The sequence below is a fragment of the Girardinichthys multiradiatus genome, chromosome 6 (assembly GCF_021462225.1).
Source record: "Girardinichthys multiradiatus isolate DD_20200921_A chromosome 6, DD_fGirMul_XY1, whole genome shotgun sequence".
NCBI classification, from domain to species: Eukaryota; Metazoa; Chordata; class Actinopteri; order Cyprinodontiformes; family Goodeidae; genus Girardinichthys; species Girardinichthys multiradiatus.
The window spans coordinates 11,888,204-11,911,312 of NC_061799.1; the positions used below are offsets into that span (position 1 = coordinate 11,888,204).

The 23,109-nt window shown below is 45.3% G+C and overlaps 1 protein-coding gene across 2 annotated transcripts in view; it reads right to left on the reverse strand.

The window, feature by feature from the left end:
• Nucleotides 1–21,656, reverse strand: part of LOC124870351 (cysteine/serine-rich nuclear protein 2-like) — a 49,587-nt gene extending 27,931 nt beyond the window's left edge. The window contains exon 1 of one of the 2 annotated variants that reach the window (XM_047368991.1): nt 21,584–21,656. The gene's annotated coding sequence lies outside the window, so the exon portion shown is untranslated. The remainder of the gene's footprint in view (nt 1–21,583) is intronic. The other variant, XM_047368992.1, reaches the window with a different exon arrangement.
• Between the last annotated feature and the right edge of the window lie 1,453 nt (nt 21,657–23,109).

Consider the following 23,109-nt stretch of genomic DNA (forward strand, 5'->3'; position numbering starts at 1 on the left):
TTGGTTGGTTTGAGTATAGTTATGTTTATTTTGTCACTTTCAAGTTTAAGTCATTTTTGTACATATTTGTGGTTGCTCTTTTTGTAAATAAACCACCTGCTACACTGGAGAACATTAGTCTGCTGCCCTTCTTCAGCCACTTTGGCGACAATATACCACATGGGTTATTTTTATTTATGCACCTTTTGGGCGGAGCCTAGGGCTATAAAACAGGGCTCAGCGCCACAGAGAGTCAGTCTGAGTTCAGACTTGCTGCAGGTCACAGTGGAGGTGATGGACTCTCTGAGCTGCTATGAAGGTACTGCTGTTTTTGTCTCTTTTTCCCTGCCTGGATGTCCATTGTAAATACTTTGCACAGTTGTTTCATTTTTTTCTACTTGAATATGAGCACAATAAACACCATCTAAGCGGACTCTGGCATTGGCTTTCATTTTTGCCCAAGCCATAACAGAGCCCCGTCACACATGGTGTCAGAAGAGGGATAATGGCAAGCCGGCCAAGAGTTGATCGTTTGGGGAAACAGAGATCCGGACTCAGATCGCAATAAAAGATGGAAGAACATGTGGCTGACAAAGCATGGGAGAACATGGAACCGTCTGCTGGATCAGAGGAAGAAGATGAACCAAAACCTGCATCCAGTGAATCAAGTGCAACTGGCAGTGAGTTTTTAACGTTGATGAAGGACTTTTTGGCAGGTCAGCAAAAGCAAGAGCAAGGGCTTGCGAATTGATTGAAGGAATTGTGAAGTCTTAGGATGTCTTTTCAACAGCCACAGCAAGTACTACATCCTCACCCTCAGTCAGGAGGTGGTTCAGAGCAGGAAGGTAACAGTGATGATGATGCTGTTCAAAGCCAGCAACCTCAGCCAGTAAGTCACAACACTGATCCAAAGATTCCTCCCTATCAATTAGGAGAAGACCTTGAAAACTACCTGCTGCGGTTTGAGCATATTGCCAAGACATGGAGGTGGCCAGAGTGTGAATGGGCATGTCGTCTCATTCCACTCCTTTCTGGGAAGGCTTTGGAGGCCTATGCAGCCATGGATGAGGAACATGCTCACTAGTATAAGGACTTGAAGACTGCTTTGTTAGCAAAATTTGACATTTCACCAGAGACTTACAGACAGAAATTCAGAGCAAGAGGTGTACCTGCAGGTGAAACTCCCACAGAAACCTACCATTGCCTTAGAGGTCTCTACAGACGATGGATCTGTCCGGACCAGCATTCCAAGGAGGACATTGGGGAACTCATCATTCAGGAACAACTGTTGAGCGTTCTGCCTTCTGATGTCAGGACCTTGATGAAGGAACACGAACCTAAGGATGGTCTGACTGCTGCAAAGTTGGCTCTGCAGTACATGAACGCACGGCGAGGAACAGCAGCACGTTTTTCCAAGTCAGTGCAGCGGCCTGCTCAACCGTCTGGATATCAATGATATGCCAGAGAGCGTGGGCAGGAGGTTAAAGGTACCACCAGTTCCTTGAATCCACCAGCTAATGGTTAGACATTGATTTGCTATTACTGCCAGCAGCCAGGTCACAAGGCTTCTGTGTGCCCTATAAAGAAGACTGAGTTTACCAGTTCCTGCTATGCTCCTAGAGTTGAAAAACAGGCCGGAGTCAGAAATTTTGAAAGTAGAACTCATAAAACTGACTGTGAATGGACAGCGGGTAACTGCATTAATGGACAGCGGTAGTTCTACATTAGTCCTGTTAGTTCTGTGAACTACAAAAAAAACAAAACTGAGATTTTGTGTGGATGGAGACTGTCATGTGTATCCAAGGACCAAAGTGACTGTCATTATTGATGATCAATCTTATTTTCTAATTGTTGGTGTGGTGGAAAATCTACTTTTTGACATCATTTTGGGTACAGATTTACCTGTAATGTTTCATCCTTTGCAAGAGGTAGAAACTGACTATGAGAGGCGTAAATTTGGCAGTGCTTCATGTCCGGTGATCACTCGTTCTCAAGCTAAGGAATGAGTTGAGTCCTTACCTGATTTTGATAAGAGTCTGTTAGGTGAAGCCCCAAAGGGACCTAAAAAGTCGAGGAAGCAGAAAAATTTGAGAAAAAAGTAATGCTAGGTGGAAATGTGTCAGCAGATTTGGCAGTAAATGATATGTGGAAAGTACCTGAAAATATTGCTACTCAACAAAAGCAGCCTTATACCATCACCTGACAGCTAGGACCCACCACCTATGAAGTCTACCACCCTAACAAGAAGAAGGCTACACAGGTTTACCATGTGAACTTGTTGAAAGAATGGAAGGAAACATCCATGCCAGCTCCAGAAACTTCATATCTGATAAGGTCAGTGGAAGAGGAAGAAGAGGTGCCTGGCATTGAGGTGATGCCGGAACAGCTAACCCCCAATCTCAATCACTTGACCTCACAACAAGCCTCACAACTTCAGCAGATATTCCAGAGACTGTCTCCTCTTTTTTTCCCCTAATCCAGGGGATTGAGCATCCAATTCAACTGAAAGAAAGCAGCCAATTCGACAACGCCCTTACAGAGTGCCACAACAGTTGGTGGGACAGCTGCAACATAAAGACCATGTTGCAGCTGTCAGGTATTATCGAACCTTCAAACTCTGAGTGTTGCAGCTCAGTGGTCATTGTGTGAAAGAAAGATGGCTCACTGCGGATCTGCATTGATTTCAGAAAGCTTAAAGCCGTTTCAGAGTTTGTTGCCTATCCCATGACAAGAGTGGATGAGCTGCTGGAAAGGATTGGAAAAGCTAAGTTTATCACCACCACACCTGACCTGTGTAAAGAGTACTGGCAAGTTCCTTTGGAGCCTTCAAGCAGACAATACACAGCATTTCATACCCCTTCTGGTCTTTTCCAGTTTACTGTTCTGCCATTTGGTCTGCATAGTGCTCCAGCAACTTTCCAACAGCTAATGGACAAAGTACTGCGAGGCTGTGAAGATTACAGTGCTGCCTATCATGATGATGTAATCATTTACATCATAGCTGGGAGGAGCATGTTTCGCATTTAGCAAGTGTTGGAAAAGGTTGGAGGAGCAGGATTGACACTTAATATATCCAAGTGTGTTTGGGCATAACAGGTGGCAAAGTTCTTGGGTTACCAGCTGGGAAGAGGAGAGGTGCGTCCACAGAAGGATAAAGTTGAAGCTATCCAAAATGCCCTTGACCCCGAACCAAGAAGGAAATGCGGTCATTCCTAGGATTGGCTGGTTGGTATCGAATATTTGTGCCTCATTTTGCTACACTTGTCATGATTTGTGGGTGTTTTTGGTTTCTTATTAATTATTATTATTATTATTCGCACCTGTTGTGTTACTCATGGCGGAAACATTTCAGATCATCTCCCCTTCTTTTTCAGATCATGCCATGCTTGTCTCGTCTGCCTGTTACTGTTTTGTTCCTGCCTCCTCTTTGAGTGAGTTTTTGTTTTTTCACGAATAAATCTTTTCACCTACCTTCATGCTGCCTGCTTGTCTGCATTCCGGGGTCCTCCGTTGCACTAATCCTGACAGAATGTTTCCGCCAAACATGGACCTCGCGGACGGTACGCAGGAGAATGCCTGAGATCGCTGGGTTCAGCAGCAGATGGAGGAGGCGATGAAACATCTGCCGGCCGATCTGGAGGTTCTGCCCTCTCCACTGCTTGTGGAGCAAATGGAGCGTGACGCAGGTTAGCGTCCTTCTCCGCCTTCTTCGCTGGTTACGCGCCCTGATCCGGTAGCAAAGCCGGCATCTTTCTCCCGCCACAGGAAACGTCGATGCGGAGCACCTTCCTGCTATTCAGCTGGCAAGGAGGTGTCTCCCATGGCCGCTGCTGTGACGTCTGAAGCGGTGGTTTCTCTGCCAGCTGACGTGAGGGCTGCAGTGAGTAATCCCGCGTCTTCGTCAGCCACAGCACTGTCTCCCAGGCTCGCTGCAGCTCCGCCCATGCTGTCTTCACTCGCTCCAGCCCGGTGTTCTGAGGCAACACCTGACGAGCTGGAGCAGCGTTTAAGGTTTTATGCATGCCAGCTTAAAGCCTTCAGAAGGACCTGTCTCCTATATTCGTCTCCTGAGCTTAGGGAGAGAATCAGGCAGATGGAGGAGGATTATGAGACGGCAGTAAGGCAGTTTTACTGCCGTCCACCTTCACCCACGCCAAGCCACCAGAGCGCTGCAGCAGAGCAATCCAAGCCAGGTCTCCAGAGCTCTGCTGCTACAGCTCAGTCCAAGCCAAGTCTCCAAAGCTCTGCTCCTGCCTACGCCACTGAGGGTCTCGGCGATGCCTCAGCTCCTGTTCACACCACGCCATGGTGGGTGGTGGCACTGGAGGTTTCTCTGCGCTGACGCGGAGGAATGGCATCAAGGTGGGTGCCGGGTCTCCGTGCAGCGTGGAGGATGTTTGTTTAGCGGTAGGTGAGATTTTTGATCATGGATCCATTAAATCTGTGGCCTGAATGAATGGAGCGGTGGTTCTGTTTGTAGAGAAGGTAGTGTAGGCCCAACAGCTTGTCGAGTCCGGCCTTTCGGTAAATGGTTTATTTTTACAAGTATCGCCACTCATCTTACCTGCGACAAAAATAACGTTGTCAAACTTTCCACTGTTCATTTCTGATGATTTTTTGATTAAGGAACTGTTGAGACACGGGAAAGTGGTGTCTCCCATGAAAAAGGTTTTGTCTGGGTGTAAATCCCCACTATTAAAACACGTTGTCTCCCATAGGAGACAACTTTATATGATTTTGAACCGACGTGATGAAGAGTTTAATGTGAGGTTCCACATTAAACTGGATGACTTTGATTATGCTTTGTTTGCAATGTCTGCGAACATGAAGTGTTTTGGGTGTGGTCAGGAAAGGCATTTGGTGAAATTGTGTTCCAATGGGGCCAGCAGCAAGCCGCTGCTGTTGTTGATGGGCAGATGGGAGGCCCATCTGACGGTAGCGGGGTGGCAGAAGTGCCTGCCGCCACTACGGAGGGACCTGTGCCCAGCGAGGTCGACCCCCCCCGCTGGGGAATGTTTGAGTAGTTTTGTTAGTGTGCCAAACATGTATGGAGGTAAATCTTTGGTGAAATTGTGTGTAGGGAAGGGCGATGACACGGATGTGAGCGGGGGTGGAAGGTGTGTAAACGGCAGTGACTGTGGGGAAATTGATGTCGGAGACAAGGGACAAGGGTGGTGATGAGTACTTGATGTGCGGAGTTATGTGAAAGGAAAGTGACGTACAGATGGGAGAAGGGAATAGAAGCTCAGAGAAGCACAGGGCAGGAGCAGCTTCAGAGGCTGACGTGGAACAAAAGAAGGGTGGAACTGAGGAAAAGATGGAATCGGAGGCTTCGGGCCCGTTAACACGGCGTAGTAAGAGGAAGAATGCTGTGGCTGCTACTCAGGTTGGCAAGCAGATGAATAAAGGACGGAAGGAGGACTCAGACAGTAGCGATAGCGAGAGCTACTTTTCCGACGTCAGCGAAATGTCTGCCACACAAACTAGTAGTGCAGAGCCAAGATACCCTGCGGAGTCATTTCTCACTTTTTTGCAGCAAACATAAGGCCTGAGAGGGGTGAAGATTGAGAGTTTTTTCCCTGATTTAAGAACCTTTTATTTTTCAGCTAGTTACCATATTAGACACAAAGATGAAGTGGGTTTTACAGAACAACAGGTTTTTAGGCTGAAAAAGATGATGAGTAAAGTTAGAAAGCAATTCTGAATAGAAGTGAAATGCATAAGCACTTTATATTTTTTATAGTCTGTTGGTGTGTTTATTTTAGCTTCTTACCCAATATGGACTCTTTTAAAATAGCATCTTTGAATCTTAACGGGGCTAGGGAAACTGTGAAGCGTGCTTTGATTTACCAGACAGCAGATCAAAAGAAAATTGATGTATTTTATTTACAAGAAACTCATAGCGACCCTTTAAATGAGGTAGAATGGCATAAAGAATCGAAAGGAAAGGTTGTTATGAGCCATGGCACCTCCCAGAGTGCAGGGATTGGTTTCCTCTTTTCTAGAGTGTTCACCCCAAACTCTTTTGAAATCAGGCACATTATTCAAGGGTGGTGTCTTTTAGTCAAAGCATGTCTTGATCATTTTAGCGTGGTTTTCATTAATATTTATGCTCCTATTGCCAGTGCAGAGAAGAAGAGTTTTTTAGAACAAATTGGGGAGAAGGTGGGGAATTGTGGGGATGAGGATTATGTTTTTATAGGAGAGGATTTTAATTGCACCGAGAATTAGATTTTAGACCGTAATCATGCAGAGCCGCATCTGGCAGCTCAGCACATTCTATGGCAGCTGGTCGCGTCTCATGGCCTGGTGGACGTATGGAGGAGGATGCATGCAGACTCCAGGCAATATACGTGGTCCCATATGAAAGACAATCACATTTCGTTGGCTCCTCTTGACCGGTTTTATTGCTTTAAACACCATTTTTAACGTGTTTAAATCGTGCCAGATTTTACCTGTGGGTTTTACAGATCACTCATTGGTTTTAGGTGATGTTTTTATTAAAAACATTTTACCTAAAAGTGTTTACTGGGATTTTAACTCAGTTTTAACTCATGACAATAGTTTTAAGGAAATCCTGAGTTATTTTTGGACTGGTTTAGACGTAGAAGAGGCGAGTTTACTTGTCTGCAACAGTGGTGGGTCTATGGTAAAGTTCAGATAAAACTGCTGTGTCAGCAGCACACCCTCAATGTTACTCGTGACATTGCCGGGTCTATAAGAGATCTGGAGATGAGTATAGTGGAACTGGAACATCTGAGCGAAGCCACGGGAAAACAAGGGCACTTAGAAGCTCTCAAATCTAAAAAGCTTGTGCTAGCAAACCTGCTGGAAAACAAGGTGCAAGGCGCATTGGTCAGGTCCCGTTTCCAAACCATCAAGGAAATGGATGCACCATCCAGCTTCTTTTTTAATTTGGAGAGGAAAAGTGGTCAGAGGAAACTGATCCACTCCTTGGTATCGGACACAGGGCAGCAATTGAGCACAGCGAGTCAAAAAACGGTGTACAAATGCTGTGTTAAAATCTTGAATAAAAGAACTCTGTGCACGAGAGCAGTCAGCGTGTGGACAGGAAAATTCAAGGGACAAAAACTACAGTGGAGGACGCTTTATAAACCTCTGATAAGAAAACGAGAAAACGAACTGGTGATTTACAGTGGCGGATTCTTCACGGCGCCATTGCTACCAATTAGTTTTTATCAGTCATAAAACCTGGGGTTTTAAATGAGTGTCCTTTTTGCAGTTTGTCTGAGAGCATGTTTCATGTTTTTATAGAGTGTGCGAGACTGAGAAAGTTTTTACAAATTATAGCAAGAGTTTTCAGCCTTTACGGAGTGTGTTTTACCAATTTGGTTTTTATTTATGGTGTTTATTATTGTAGGGTCACCAGTTTTCAGTCTCGGATTTTAATTTTTTTATTGGCTGAAGTGAAAATGGCTATTTATTTATCCCGGAGAGACAAGCTGCAGGCAGGACCTCAACTTGGTGTCGTGGTTTTGTGGAAGTGCAATGTGAAAGCTAGGGTATGGTTGGAATTTTGCTTCCACAGAGCCACCGGGGGCATGAAGGAATTTACAAAACTGTGGGGGTTTAAAAAAGTGCTGTGCACTATTTCTGATGAAGAATTCCACTACAATACTTTGTTATACTTTGCTATATTCACTTCTGACATTGTGTAACATGTGTTAATTGAATTGTGTAAATAAATGTTTTGTTAAATCTAAATACATCTCCTTGATAGATTTTGAATCATGCTTCTGGTCATGCTTTAGTTTCATGTTTTTCTAGTTATATTTCTATTAGTTTGTATCCTTGGATTTCCGTTCTGCTCTAGCCATGTTTTGTTTTTTCCTGTCCATCAACTTTATTCGGTTCACCTGCACCTAGCTAATCTGTCTCCTTGCTTCACCTGGTTCATGCTCCATAAATACTGACCTATTCTGTTACTCATGGCGGAAACATTTCAGATCATGTCACCTTGTTTTTTGGATCATGCCATGCTTATCTCGCCTGCCTGTTAGTGTTTTGTTCCTGCCTCCTCTTTGAGTGAGTTTTTGTTTTTTCACGAATAAATCTTTTCACCTACTGTCATGCTGCCTGGTTGTCTGCATTCCGGGGATGCCCGTTGCACTAATCCAGACAACACTTGCTTCTCCACTCACAAGTTTGACAGCTAAAGACCAGAAGAATCCACTTGTGTGGACAGAGGAGTGTGAATCCTCCTTCAACATGTTAAAAACTCATCTGTGTTCATCTCCTGTCCTTCTAAGTCTTGATTTTAGTAGGAGGTTCCTGGTCCAGGTAGATGCTTTCACAGTTGGCCTAGGCGCTGTCCTGGTTCAAGGAGACCCTGGGGAGGAGCAATCCATACTCTACCTGAGTCGCAAGCTGTGAGATATTCTGTGGTTGAAAAGGAGGGCCTGGCTATTAAATGGGCTCTGGAAAGTCTCAAGTATTATCTACTGGGCAGAGAATTTGATCTGGAGACCAACCATCGTGCCCTAACTTGGATCAACACCATGAAAGACAGCAACCATTGTTTGACTAGGTGGTACTTGTCCTTGCAACCTTACAAGTTTACTATTCGTCACAGCAGTGGGAGACTTAAAGTGGCAGACTTTCTTTCCAGGTTGCCGAATTTCGCCAACCTTAGGGAGGAGAGGGATGGTGTGATGGAGGAGCCATCACAAGCTGGGACGTAGCGCTACAATAAAGTCTGTGCCGACATGCAAGTACACACACATATGCATATCCAACAGAACTTACCTTTTGGTTTCAGTCAAACTGGAGTGGTTCGTCGTAGGTGCACACACGGTGTGCCTGCCTCAGTTGTTATATCCATTAAAGTTTGTAATTTTCAGTATCAAACATTTTTTCGGTTCAAATATTCAAGTTTAGTTATTTCTGGATGAACGCCCCCGGAAGAAGGGTGTTACTAGACGACGGAATGGTGACGTTATCAGGACGTTGTATTAATTTTGTTTGTTTTATTAAATGGAGTATATATTTTGGTTACAGGTTTCTTTTTCATTGTATTTATGTTTTGTATATTTACTTTGAGAAGAGTCTAACTGAGTTAGAAGTAAAGGTTTAGGGGTTATTTTTGTTTATGCACCTTGTGGGCAGAGCATAGGGCTATAAAAGAGGGCTCAGCGCCACAGGGAGTCAGTCTGAGTTTAGACTTGCTGCAGGTCACACTGGAGGTGATGGACTCACTGAGCTGCTATGAAGGTACTGCTGTTTTTGTCTCTTTTTCCCTGCCTGGATGTCCATTGTAAATACGTTGCACAGTTGTTTCATTTTTTTGTATTTGAAGATGAGCACAATAAACACCATCTAAGCGAACTCCGGCATTGGCTTTCATTTTTGCCCAAGTCATAACAGAGCCCTGTCACATGTGCATTTTACAGCTTTCTTTTGCTGTATGTCTCTACCAGCTCTGCACATCTGAGGGTTGTACTTTTTTTCCCATTCTTCTTTGTAACATTGGACCATCTTTCCATCAACTCTGATCAGCTTTTCTATCCCTTTTGAAGAAAAGTATTCCCACATAATGATGCTCCCACCATCATGTTTGTGTCTAAAGGGTTTCATGGCTTGTATGAGGTTGTTTGTTCACTAACAAAACTAAGGGGTTTTGAGAATCCATCTATCCTTCTGTCCACGCTCTATACCCACTTTATCCTGTATTCAGAATAACCAAGGGGCTAGGTCATTTCTTCCTGAGCTCATAATTTGGATTTTTTTCACTACATACCACGTTATTCATTATTATTTCATAAACATAAATTAAATTTCAGTTCAATGAAATTTATCTAGCGCCAGTTCATGACAAATGAAAGGCATTTTACAAGACAAACAGATCCAGTTTATATATAGAAATATATAATTAGAGCAATCTAATTATGAAGATATATTCATTCAGTAAGAAACATACCAGTTTGATCTTGTTATGGATGTATGATTCTGTGGCCTTTTCTAATTATCTCTTTGCTGCCCTAATTAAATATATCTACCCTTGTTGCTTATCTGCCGCACCGCTCCCTGCTACAGCTTACACAACATAACTGTTGATATCACAAGATGCAACACATAGTCAAGGATAAACTGATACAAGAGGATGACACCCTTTAGGAGGGTTAAGAACAGGCATAGATAAAAGCAGGACTCATGCTCCATTCTTTGCTCCTCTCGGTTCATCCCTAAGATGGGCTGAGGGGGGCCCGGTAAATACTGGGGGCTCGTCCGACTGTCCAGGTTCCAAACGAGACCAACCCTGCAAGGAGGACCCCAGACAGTGGCGGCAGGGGGGACCGAGCCTTCAGTACAGACGGCGGTCATCTCATCAGGTAGGCAGAAATACCTGGTAGACAGGCGCTTTTACTGCAGGGCTCGGCTCTCATGTCTCTTTTTCTGGACTTCCACTGATCCAAATTTAAGTACGAAGTGACATTCACTTAGTCTACATTGGTGTGGAAAGTGGTGAAAAAGATGAAGAGGTAAAAAGATGTCAGAAATAAAGAACTCATGCATGAGATAGAAAAAAACTAATCAGTGATTTAACGAAGAAAGGTTTAAATAAGATAGCGGATTCGGCTCGAGGAGCGGCGATCGGTTGACCTCAGGGTTGATCAGAATCAGAATCAGAATCAGAAAAGCTTTATTGCCAAGTACGTTTTCGGACATACAAGGAATTTGTTTTGGCGTAGTCGGTGCAATACAGTACAAATTAAACAGTATAAACATATCTACAATATAATATAAATATATGTGCACAGTTTTAAGTGAGTGAGAGTAAATATAGAGCAGTATAAGATGCAAGAGCAATACAACAGTGCAGGTGATCATTGTGCAAGTAAAGCAGTGCAAGTAAAGCAGGAGTCCAAGCTGAGCGTTAATGTAACGCATAGAGTTACAGGTTACAGGTGTCCTGTCAGCAAAAAAAGGGGGGGTGTGGGGGAAAGGGAGAGTGTCAGGGTGGTTTCCGGGCTTTGTTAACCAGGCTGGTGGCAGATGGGAAAAAACTGTTCTTGTGGCGTGAGGTTTTGGTCCGGATGGACCGCAGCCTCCTGCCAGAGGGGAGAGTCTCAAAGAGTCTGTGACCGGGGTGGGAGGGATCAGCCAGAATCTTCCCTGCCCGCTTCAGGGTCCTGGAGGTGTACAGTTCCTGGAGCGACAGTAGACTGCAGCCAATCACCTTCTCAGCAGACCGAATGACACGCTGCAGCCTGCCCTTATCCTTGGCTGTAGCAGCGGCGTACCAGATGGTGATGGAGGAGGTGAGGATGGACTCAATGATGGCTGTGTAGAAGTGCACCATCATAGTCTTTGGCAGGTTGAATTTCTTCAGCTGCCGCAGGAAGAACATCCTCTGCTGGGCTTTCTTGATGAGGGAGCTGATGTTTGGCTCCCACTTGAGATCCTGGGAGATGATGGTTCCCAGGAAGCGGAAAGATTCCACAGTGTCAATTGTGGAGTCACAGAGGGTGATGGGGGCAGGTGGGGCTGGGTTCTGCCTGAAGTTCACAACCATCTCCACTGTCTTTAGAGCGTTGAGCTCAAGGTTGTTCTGGCTGCACCAGTCCAACAGATGGTCCACCTCCCATCTGTACGCAGACTCATCACCATCAGAGATGAGTCCGATCAGGGTGGTGTCGTCCGCAAACTTCAGAAGCTTGACAGTCTGGTGACTGGAGGTGCAGCTGTTGGTGTACAGGGAGAAGAGCAGAGGAGAGAGAACACAGCCTTGGGGGGAACCGGTGCTGATGGTCAGGGAGTCAGAGACGTGCTTCCCCAGCCTCACGCGTTGCTTCCTGTCAGACAGGAAGTCAGTGATCCACCTGCAGGTGGAGTCGGGCACACTCAGCTGGGAGAGCTTCTCCTGTAGCAGAACTGGGACGATGGTGTTGAAGGCAGAGCTGAAATCCACAAACAGGATCCTGGCGTAGGTTCCTGTGGAGTCCAGGTGCCGGAGGATGAAGTGAAGGGCTAGGTTGACTGCATCATCTACAGACCTGTTGGCTCTGTAGGCAAACTGCAGGGGGTCCAGGAGGGGGTCGGTGATGTCTTTTAGGTGTGAGAGCACAAGGCGCTCAAAGGACTTCATCACCACAGAGGTCAGGGCGACGGGTCTGAAGTCATTAAGCCCTGTGGTCCTTGGCTTCTTGGGAACAGGGACGATGGTGGAGGACTTGAAGCAGGCTGGCACATGACATGTCTCCAGTGAGGTGTTAAAAATGTCTGTGAAGACTGGAGACAGCTGATCAGCGCAGTGCTTCAGGCTGGCTGGTGAGACAGAATCCGGACCAGCAGCTTTCCGGGGGTTCTGTCTCCTGAAGAGTTTGTTGACGTCCCTCTCCTGGATGGAAAGAGCCGTCCTCGGCGTGGGTAGGGGGCTGGTGGGGGGGAACTTCAGGGTGGGGGTTGGAGGTGCCAAGGCCCCTCTTGAGGTTGGAGAGATGGGGGTGGTGGATTGTGGCTGCAGCTGTTGGGGGGCGTCGTGGGGGATGGTTGCAGGACTGTCCCTTTGTCTTTCAAAGCGGCAGTAGAACTCGTTCAGGTCGTTGGCGAGGCGTCGGTCGTTGATGGAGTGGGGGGCTTTCGGCTTGTAGTTGGTGATTTGCTTGAGCCCTTTCCAGACAGACGCAGAGTCGTTGGCTGAGAACTGGTTTTGGAGCTTCTCAGAGTACAGTCGTTTGGCCTCTTTCACTGCCTTGCCAAACTTGTACTTTGCCTCTCTGTATATGTCTTTGTCCCCACTCCTGAAGGCCTCTTCCTTATCCAGTCTTAACCTTCTGAGTTTAGCTGTGAACCAGGGTTTGTCGTTGTTGTAACTCACCCTGGTGTATGATGGTACACAGCTGTCCTCACAGAAGCTGATGTAGGAAGTCACAGCCTCTGTGTACTCGTCCAGACTGTTGGTAGTAGTCCTGAACACATCCCAGTCTGTACAGCCTAAACACGCCTGGAGATTCTCCACAGCCTCACTGCTCCACTTCCTTGTCGTCCTCACAACAGGTTTGCAGAGCTTTAGTTTCTGCCTGTATGCAGGAATCAGGTGGACCATGATGTGGTCGGATTGGCCCAGTGCAGCACGTGGGACGGCGTGATAAGCGTCTCTGATGGTGGTGTAACAGTGATCCAGAATGTTGTCCTCTCTGGTCGGACATTTTATAAACTGTCTATATTTGGGGAGTTCGTGGGTCAGATTACCTTTGTTAAAGTCGCCAACGACGATAACTAAGGAGTCCGGGTTGGTCCGCTCCACACTCAGTATCTGGTCGGCGAGCATGCGCTGTGCGACCTGCACGTTAGCTTGCGGCGGGATGTAAACACCGACCAGGATGAACGAAGCGAACTCACGGGGGGAATAGAAAGGCTTACAGTTCATAATGAAGGCTTCCAGGTCTGGAGAACAGTGCTGCTGAATCACTGTCACGTCGTTGCACCAACCACTGTTGAGGTAAAAACAGATTCCTCCACCTTTCGCTTTGCCGGAGAGTTCCGTGTCTCTGTCCGCTCTGTAGAGCTGGAATCCTGCCAGCTGCAGCGCAGAGTCCGGTATTAATCCACACAGCCACGTCTCCGTGAAGCACAAAACTGCCGATGAATAAAAGTCCCTTTTTTTCCCCAACAACAGTTGTAGTTCCTCCATTTTGTTGGGAAGTGAGCGCACGTTAGAGAGAAATATTCCAGGTAACGGTGTTCGTAGTCCACGCTGGCGAAGACGTACCAGCACCCCAGCCCGTTTCCCTCTCTTCCGGCGTTTCACCGCGTGAACAAAGGTGAGCGCACCTTTGACCAGAATGTCCATAAATTCCAGAGCAGTAGGCAGAAAAGTGGGAAATAACTCCTCTGGTGTAGTAGCCCTGATGTTCATGAGTTCTTCTCTGGTGAAAGAGCTCCGGGTACCATCACAGAAGACCGTTTTAAAGCAAAAAACAAAACAAAACAATGCGCACCAACACGCCGAGGCGACCATCTGCGGCGCCATCTTGTTCTCTTGATTGATTGATTTAATTGGTGAATTGATCTATATGATTAATTGATTGATGACTCAATGATCTTGACACTCCGGGAAACTTGTGTACGAAGTTAAACAAAATAAGTCCCCACCTGTTTTTACAGGCACGCCTCACACTAGTATTGATGTTGATTGAGAGTAATCAGGAAATTTCTCAGAGTGGTTGAATACGATAGAAAATTGGCTTTGGAGGATCGGGATCGGTTGAAACTCCGGCGTAGCAAAGATAGCCTCCACCTGTTTTTACAGGCTCACCTCGGTAAACAGTAGTATTGTGAATGATGATTAATGTTTTTACATAACTAGTTGTGCCATACTGTGTGAAAGAGATCGGTGGACTGAGGAAGTGTGTAGTCTGGAAACCTAGCGGTGATAACAAGGACTGCACGCTGAATCCATCTTCCGGTGGAGTGAATGTGTTCTGGTGTCTTGGAAGCCGATAGAGCGCTTTCAATTGGACCGGGATCTCGGAACATAGCGTGTCATACGTCCCGATTGGCCAGAACTGAGTGTTGTGAATAAAAAGCAAGTCATGGGGGCGGCCTCATGAGAAACTGAGTGAATATGAATGAGAGTAAAAGCCCGTATCCACCAGCGTCCTCGTGCGCAATGCTGGAAAACGGCAAATCATAAATCCAGTTAACACCACAAAAAAAAACAATTGGACTCTTAACAGATGGTGCAAATACATGCAGGTAGTGGGAATGTTTTGGAAATTCATGGAGATTTTATAGGGAAATAATTTTCTCCCACTCTGTCATTCAACAGCACTGCGATTCATAAACAGGCGAAGAAAATTGTTTTATAACTCAGTGTGCGCCTCCCCCGCTTTCTGTTAAAAACTCACAAAACAAACCTAGTCTACTCAAGCATGGTGTCAGACTAGATTGAAAATTAAAGAACAGAGAGAACAGCAAGAGCAGCCTTTAACTAACATAGCCATAATGCCGAGGCCAGTTGAAAAGCACATGGCAGAACTTTCAGCTTAACTGAAAACTTAAAACAAAAAGGGGGCAGACTGCCACCCATCCCATTTCAGAACACCAAGGTAGATCCAGATCTTTTTTATACTGAAACATTTCTCATTATTTCACAAGGTAAATACTTTGCTGGTTTTACTGGTTGGGTCTTGGAACTGGAGAGAAATGGACCCAGTGGTGCACAGGGAGGAAAGAGAATAAAAACTCCCAATTTACAACAGTCCTGGCAATAGTACAAGTGCAGTCAATATATCAAAAGAACCAAAAAAAAAAACAAAAGAATGATTCTCTTGTTTGATGATATTGATAAAATAGTTTCATTTTCAGATGTTAGAAGATCTAACAGCAGCAGCAGCTGCTACATCTCTTGATCCAAGAGCAGCAGGCTGACCTAAGAAGTCAGTGTGACTCTTTGGTCAGCAATGTCTCCTCTGTGTTCAGTCTCCACAGCAACCACCTCTTGTACTGGCTGATTGTTGGAAGGAAGCTTCATTACTGTTTCTAGTTGTAACTCAGAGATGCACCACAGCATCAGGATATAGATTTTGCAGGAAGCCACCTGCTTCTGTCATCCTGACTGTCCAATGATATTTGTCAGCACTCTTAGTCCTCTTTTAATTGTATGTGGACACACTGTTTGTGTACTTGTATCTGGAAATACATCACTGTTATCCAAGCGACAAACATTACCATAAAGTTTATACAGACCCTTTAAGGGTAAACCAACTAGTGCAAGGTTTTTGTTTCTAGCAGCTAGAACTACTGAAAATTAGACCCCAGATCTCTCATTTAATACAATGAAATATAACCAAAGCACCTCCAATATGACCAGGAAATGTACTCGTACTCGTCGTCTTCCACTTTGTCCGGGACCGGGTCGCGGGGGCCCAGACGTCCCTCTCCCCAGACACCTCCTCCAGCTCCTCTGCGAGGAGCCCAAGTCATTCCCAGGCCAGCTGAGAGACGTAGTCCCTCCAGCGTTTCCTGGGCTGTCCCCTGGGCCTCCTCCCGGTGGGACATGCCTGGAACACCTCCCGAGGAAGGCGTCCAGGAGGCATCCGATATAGATGCCCGAGCCACCTCAACTGGCTCCTCTCGATGTGGAAGAGCAGTGGCTCTACTCCGAGCTCCGCCCGGTTGGCTGAGGTCCTTACATTATCTCTAAGGGAGTGCCTGGCCACACTATTCCCTAAGAAATAGGTTGAGGAGCTCATTTCAGCCGCTTGTATCTGGGATTTCGTTCTTTCAGTCATGACCCAAAGTTCATAGCCATAGGTGAGGGTAGGAACGTAGACCGACTGGTAAATCGAGAGCTTCGCTTTTCGGCTCAGCTCTCTCTTCACCACAACGGACCGGCATAGCGTCCCCATTACTGCGGCAGCTGCACCCATTCGTCTGTCGATCTGCCCCTCCATTCTCCCCTCACTTGTGAACAAGCCCCCAAGATACTTGAACTCCTCCACTTGAGGCAGAAACTTCCTTCCAATCTGAAGAGGACAAGCCACCCTTTTCCGGTCGAGAACCATGGCCGCTTCACACTCAAACTGCAAACTGCCCCAGTGCATGCTGTAGGTCGTGGCTAGAAGGGGCTAGCAGGACCACGTCATCTGCAAAAAGAAGAGACGAAATCCACTGGTCCCCAAACCAGACCCCGTCCGGCCCTTGGCTGCGCCTAGAAATCCTGTCCATAAAAGTTATGAACAAGACCGGTGACAAAGGGCTGCCCTGCCAGAGTCCAACATGCACTGGGAACAGGTCCGACTTAGTGTCGGCAATGCGAACCAAACTCCTGCTCTGCTTGTACAGAGACCGGAGGGCCCCTAATAAAGGGCCCCCGATTCCATACTCCTGGAGCACCCCCCACAGGGCACCACGAGGGAAACAGTCAAATGCTTTCTCCAGCTCCACAAAACTAATGTGGACCAGTTGGGCAAACTCCCATGAACCCTTGAGTACCCTGTAGAGGGTATAGAGCTGGTCCAGTGTTCCACGGCCGGGATGAAAACCATACTGCTGCTCCTGAAGCCGAGGTTCGACTATCGGCCGGACTCTCCTCTCCAATACTGTGGCGTAGCCTTACCAGGGAGGCTGAGGAGTGTGATCCCCCTGTAGTTGGAACACACCCTCCAGTGGTGGTCCCCCTTATGTAGGGGGACCACCACCCCAGTTTGCCAATCCAGAGGCACTGTCCCCGACCGCCACGCAATGTTGAAGAGGCGTGTCAACCATGACAGCCCTACAACATCCAGAGACTTGAGGTACTCAGGGCGGATCTCATCCACCCCAAAAGCCCTGCCACCGTGGAGCTTTTTAACCACCTCGGTGACTTCAGCCTGGGTGATGAAAGAGTCTAACCCCGAGTCCCCAGCCTGTTTCCACCAGGGAATGCGTGATGGCTAGATTGAGTAGATCCTCGAAGTACTCCTTCCACCACCCGATAATGTCCCCAGTTAAGGTTAGCAGCCTCCCACCCCCACTGTAAACAGTGTTGGCGAAGCACTCCTTCCCCCTCCTGAGGCGCCAGACGGTTTGCCAGAATCGCTTCGAGGCCAACCGGTAGTCCTTCTCGATGGCCTCACCGAACTCCTCCCAGGCCCGGGCTTTTGCCTCTGCCTCTGCCACAGCCCCGGCCGCGGCACGCATGGCCTCACGGTACCCGTCAGCTGCCTCAGGAGTCCCACAAACCAACCACAGCTGATAGGACTCCTTCTTCAGCTTGACAGCGTCCCTTACTGCTGGTGTCCACCACCGGGTTCAGGGATTGCCGCCGCGACAGGCACCGCGGACCTTACGGCCGCAGCTATGGGCAGCAGCATCGACAATAGATGCGGAGTACATGGTCCACTCGGAGGAAATATATTTATTGTTATTCTCCACTGTAGAGAGCCCATTAGTTTTTTTTTTTGTGGTTTTTAACTGTCCTACACAATAGGAGGAAGGAAAAGAATGATAAGTGCACTCTCTGTAGTTTAAAAATGTCTTTAGATAAAGACTTGGATCAAATTTCCATCTAGTGACACTTTAGGTGCTGTGACATCTGCCTTTGTTTGGTTTGAGGAGGTGATGAAACTCAGAGCTTCCTGTGGCTCTAATGGCCCGGTCTGGATCTGTACCAGGTGTATCATATTTGAGGCTAAAATATTTTACATTCAGTGGTTCTTTTCTGTGCAACAAAGCTTCAACCATTAATATAAAAGACATCCATGCTTAGTTGTTGACTCAGATAAACTACAGAGCTAACTGCATGAAAAAAAAGCAGATCTGCCAACATGTCCTTGTGGTGTAAAACACCATCCAGGTATCGCAACACTGCAGAAGCGAGTACAGCTGCAGCCCACATTTCAAAGTAGGTTGCACAGATCCAAACTTTCAACAGAAATGATCTTATCTAACTGTATGTGAGCAGCTCAAGCTGAAACAACAAAGCAGCAGCATGAATGGGTTTGACACCCCCCTCACCCCTCCTTCAACAATGAGCCTCTTGTCAACAGGAGAGCAGTGGTGACCTTTCTTACAAACCTTCGAACTTTAATATGTGATGCAATGTGGATACAAAAGGCATTTGCTTCACAAAAAAGCTGAAGTTTATCACTTAGCAGAAATGAATTTCATTCTTCTGTTTTTGCAGTGGCAATAGTTATCTGCCCACATTACAGAGTGGAGGAGTTAATGTGAGTACATGCAGGCATGGCTGGCTGAGCTTGGATGTCAGTTTTGCTCCGAGAGCTCCTGTTCTCCCTCTTACTTCCAGCACAGTATGCTCTGCTCTTGGTGACGGTCACATGTGGTTCCATGTGAGCCTCCTGCAGGAACATGCAGCAGCTGGAGGAAGGAGACCTGCTCTGTTGTCAGCTGTTTACGCCAGAACTGACCGCTCTGTGAAACAGAGTGGGTGAGTTATGGGTGACTCCCCCTCCTGCCTCCCCCCAAATGTCCATTGCCTTTCTTCTCCTCCACTGCAGCTGGAAAAACATATGCATCAAAGGCAGACAACGAGCCTCTGATTTATCTCAGTAATGGAGTTGATTCCTGTCAAGAAGTTATGCATTTGCTAGAGGTATTGCTATGGATCTGGAAATTACAAACTTAACTTTTATGTTTGAGTATCACTTATGGTCTTAAAACAGCCTGGAGGTACACTTATATGCATGGCGGACAGCTAATGCTCTTTCAACAAACAAGAATTTATTATCCCTTTTTGATTGGAGCACCCATGTTGGTTTGGCGCCATCTCTTGGTCTCTGCAGGAAACAATAACTGTGTGCAAACAACTGCCCGCTTTCCAAACTGCTGTAACTTTTTTGTGAATTCAATGTTTTGTGGCGTGTAGAACACTATATCACTAAAATATAAATGTTCTCAGTCCAAATCAGTGACTGCGGGTGTTCCAATCACTTAATTTAAACAAGTTAATAAATCAAACACCAGGGGATACATTTTGCTTCTACAAACAATTGAGGAGGAATATGTTGCTCTCAAGAGCTCAGTGATTTTGAGCATGGATCCCGCCTGAGCATTTAAGTTATTTATGAAACTTCCTCACAATTAACCATTCCAGAGTGAGCTGTAGTAGTACCATAAAGTAGAAGCATCTGTGAGATTACCATGAATAACAGAATATAGAAGGAAACAAAGAATATAAAACACACAATATTTTAAAGTACAGCACCAAAGGCATGAGGGATCTTTAAACAAAGAAATGAACTGAATATGGAAAGCCTAGAGTGACATATCTAAAAAAAGCAAAACACAAAACCAAAATCACATAGCAGCTTTTTAAACTCACATCACCTCGTCCAATCCTTTCATTAGACAAGGCGCTGCAAAGCTCTACGTAAATTAGTGCCAAAGTGCTTTACATTATAGCCAATAAAAGGGAAAAACAACCAAAACAAGAATAACAATAAAACAGCAAGGAAACTGTAATAAAATGCCACCATGCTAATGCATACTAAAAGCCTTTCTGAAGAAAAAAATAATATTATTTAAAAAGGCCCAGGTCACTGATAGAGCACAGGTCCAGAGGGAGCCTGAGAACACCCAGTCACCCCAATGTTTATGCTTAGTCCTTGGAACAGTTTAGTAAAAACTGGGATGGAAACCTCAGGGATCTACCACACACACAAAAACTCTATAAATTAGGTAAGAAAGATGGGGCCAGAGTATTAAGAGCTTTAAAAACAAACAATATAATTTTAAAATGTTTTCTAAAATGGATAGCAAGCCAGTGTAAAGAAAACAGAACAGGTGTGATGTTCTCTTGTCTGGAGGTGCTAGTTAAAAGCTGGGCAGCCACATTTTGGACCAATTACAGATGATTGAGAGATGACTGAATGACACCAGCACAAAGAGCATTACAATAGTCAATTCTTGAGCTGATAAAAGCATGAATAGCTTTCTCAAAATCTGAATGGTTTAAAAAAGGCTCAACTTTAGCTTAAATACGTAAATAATCAAAGCTTGATTTGACTACTTAATCAGTTTTTATTTGATTTAAAGTCCTTGTCAAAAATTACCTGCGGATTTTTTACTGCGTTACCGAAATAATAAAAATTCAGAGCACTGACATCAGTGGTGGCATTATTACCAAATAAAACTGTCTTTTGTTTATTCAAAAACAGGAAATTTTAGCTCAGGTTCTGTTTAATTGAAGAGACACAATCAAGAAGAAAGTGTGGTAGGTTATTGTCACTCGGTTTTAAAGACAGATAAATTTGAAGATCATCTGTATAACAGTGGGAAGATAAGGGTGCTGATTTATTAGCATAAAGTGGCAGCATATGGGGAGAGAATAGGAGGGGGGCCAAGGGTGGAGCCCCATGGCATGCCACCCAGCAGAGGAGCACTGGAGCAAGCCAAATTGATCACAACTGTGAAAGTTCTGCCAGTAAACCAACATAGTGGTTTAGCCAAGACAAGTGGACAGGGTGTTTCACAGTATGAAAGGCTGCTGCGAGGTTCAGCAGCACCAGAACAACAGGACACTTTCAGTCGACAGACATACTCATGCTGCTGGTGCATGAGCACTCATTCTTATTTCATATTAATAACTTCTTCATCATAACTTCATCAATCTTAAAGCATGAATAAAGGAGAGGAGATGTCTTGTTTGCAAGGCCAACAGTGAATCAACCCTGTCACACTGACATAGCTCCTTTATTTACATCTCTTCTAGTTTTCAAAACATTTCACATGAACGTTATACTTCCTGTCTAGAGAAACTACGGGAGCCTGATAGGCTGGCAAAGTAAGTCAAAACTAAATTCTTGATAGTCAACAACAATTAAATAGAAACATATATATTTCAGAACTCAGAATGTGAGACTTAAACTATGTTTTACTTTTACTTTACAGGCAGAAAGGGTCTCCTGTAGTGGTCTCTATTATGATTTGAAGAAGCTTCTGCCTGAAGACACACTGTTGTATTATATTCCCATGAAGATGATGCTCAGGGTGTCACAATGAGGTTTTGGTGTGGACCAAAGTGCAGACAAGGGCTTGGATGCAGCATCTTAAATAAATGCTCAACTTTATTTGAAGAGCCAGAACATAGTCAATCACTGCAGGTACATTACAGAGCCGGAATCCAAAACAAACTTACTGACATTGCAGGAACAAGGCAAGGACGAGGGTAGTGAGCGTGGATGCACAGGCAGAACAGAGTGTAAACAAACAGAGGAACCAGCAGGGAACAATGAAACAAAGCCAACTAATATACAGAGAAAGAACAAAGGCAGGTAATCAAAGGAACTAAGAACAGGTGAGACAAGGAGGCAGGGAGGCAGAGGGAGCAGGTGAACCTAATAAAACCAAAGCATGAGGAAAGGGACTAAAGACAAGACAGTAAGCAGACCTAAATGAAACTATAAACCAAGATAAAAATAAAGCATAAGAATCAAGGATAAACATAAACTGAAGGAAACTGAGAAACTGAAGGGAACACAACAACCTAAGCACTTAGCAAAACAGAAACTATAAGGAAACCCAGACTACAAAAGTAAAGAAACCTAAGTAAATGATAACTAAAGCTAACCTATAAAGGAGAGGGTGGAAAACAAAGATGAACTAGAGGAACAAAGCTAAGAAGAACTGGAGAATAAAGGGAACTTAAACTGAGTAATAACTAAAAGGGGAAAACAAATGACGAGAGGAGTAACAGAAAAGAAACTAATAATAAATGAGAGTGCAAGGGAACCAGAGAACTAAGAGAAATACTACTAATAATAATAATCATAAGGAAACCATTCTAAGAAAACAAACAGGAAAGCAACGCCAAGGGAACTAGGAGAGCACACTGGGGGGCAGAAGATAACCCAAACAGAAAACCACAACTAACATGAATACAAAACACAAGTAAGAAACATCTAGCTAAAAGGTAAACAAAAACACAAAACCACAAAGTCCAAAATATCACATCCTGACACAGGGTTCTTAATAATGTTCTTTATTTTATGAAGAATTTTTCTTTGCACAATTATTTTCAGAGCATTCTCTAGAACAGATCCAGCCTTCTTTATCAGCTTGTTGAACTTCTTTAAGTCCCTGGTTCTGATGCTGATACCCTAACAGATGATGGCAGAAGAGATTGCACTCTCCACAGCAGACCTGTAGAAGATCTGTGATATCATGCTGCAAACACTGAAGGACCAAAGCTTCCGCAGTCTGCTCTATCTCTTTTTGCAGTTGTCTTTATTGTTGCATCTCCAGTCCAGCCTGTTGACCATGTGAACACCAGGGTATATATCTACTTCTTCTTCTTGTTCTTCGTGTGAGTGGAAGAGCGGAGGAAGAGCGAGAGTGTCTTTTTTTTTCTCTTTTGGGTGTTTATTCTAAACTGTTTCACTGGGTGTTGTATATATTAGTCGTTTAATTGTTTTTTTCTTGTTTGTTTGTTTGTTTGGTGGTCTTGGTGTTTGTAGTTCGGTTGTGACCGTCAGGGTCTCTCCTTGACTGGTTGGCGTCTTAGGACGCCATGGTGGGTGCTGGAGGTTTCTCCGCGCTGACGCGGAGGAACGGCATCAAGGTGGGTGCTGGGTCTCCGTGCAGCGTGGTGGATGTTTGTTTAGCGGTAGGTGAGATCATTGATCATGGGTCTATTAAATCTGCGGTCTGAATGAATGGAGCAGT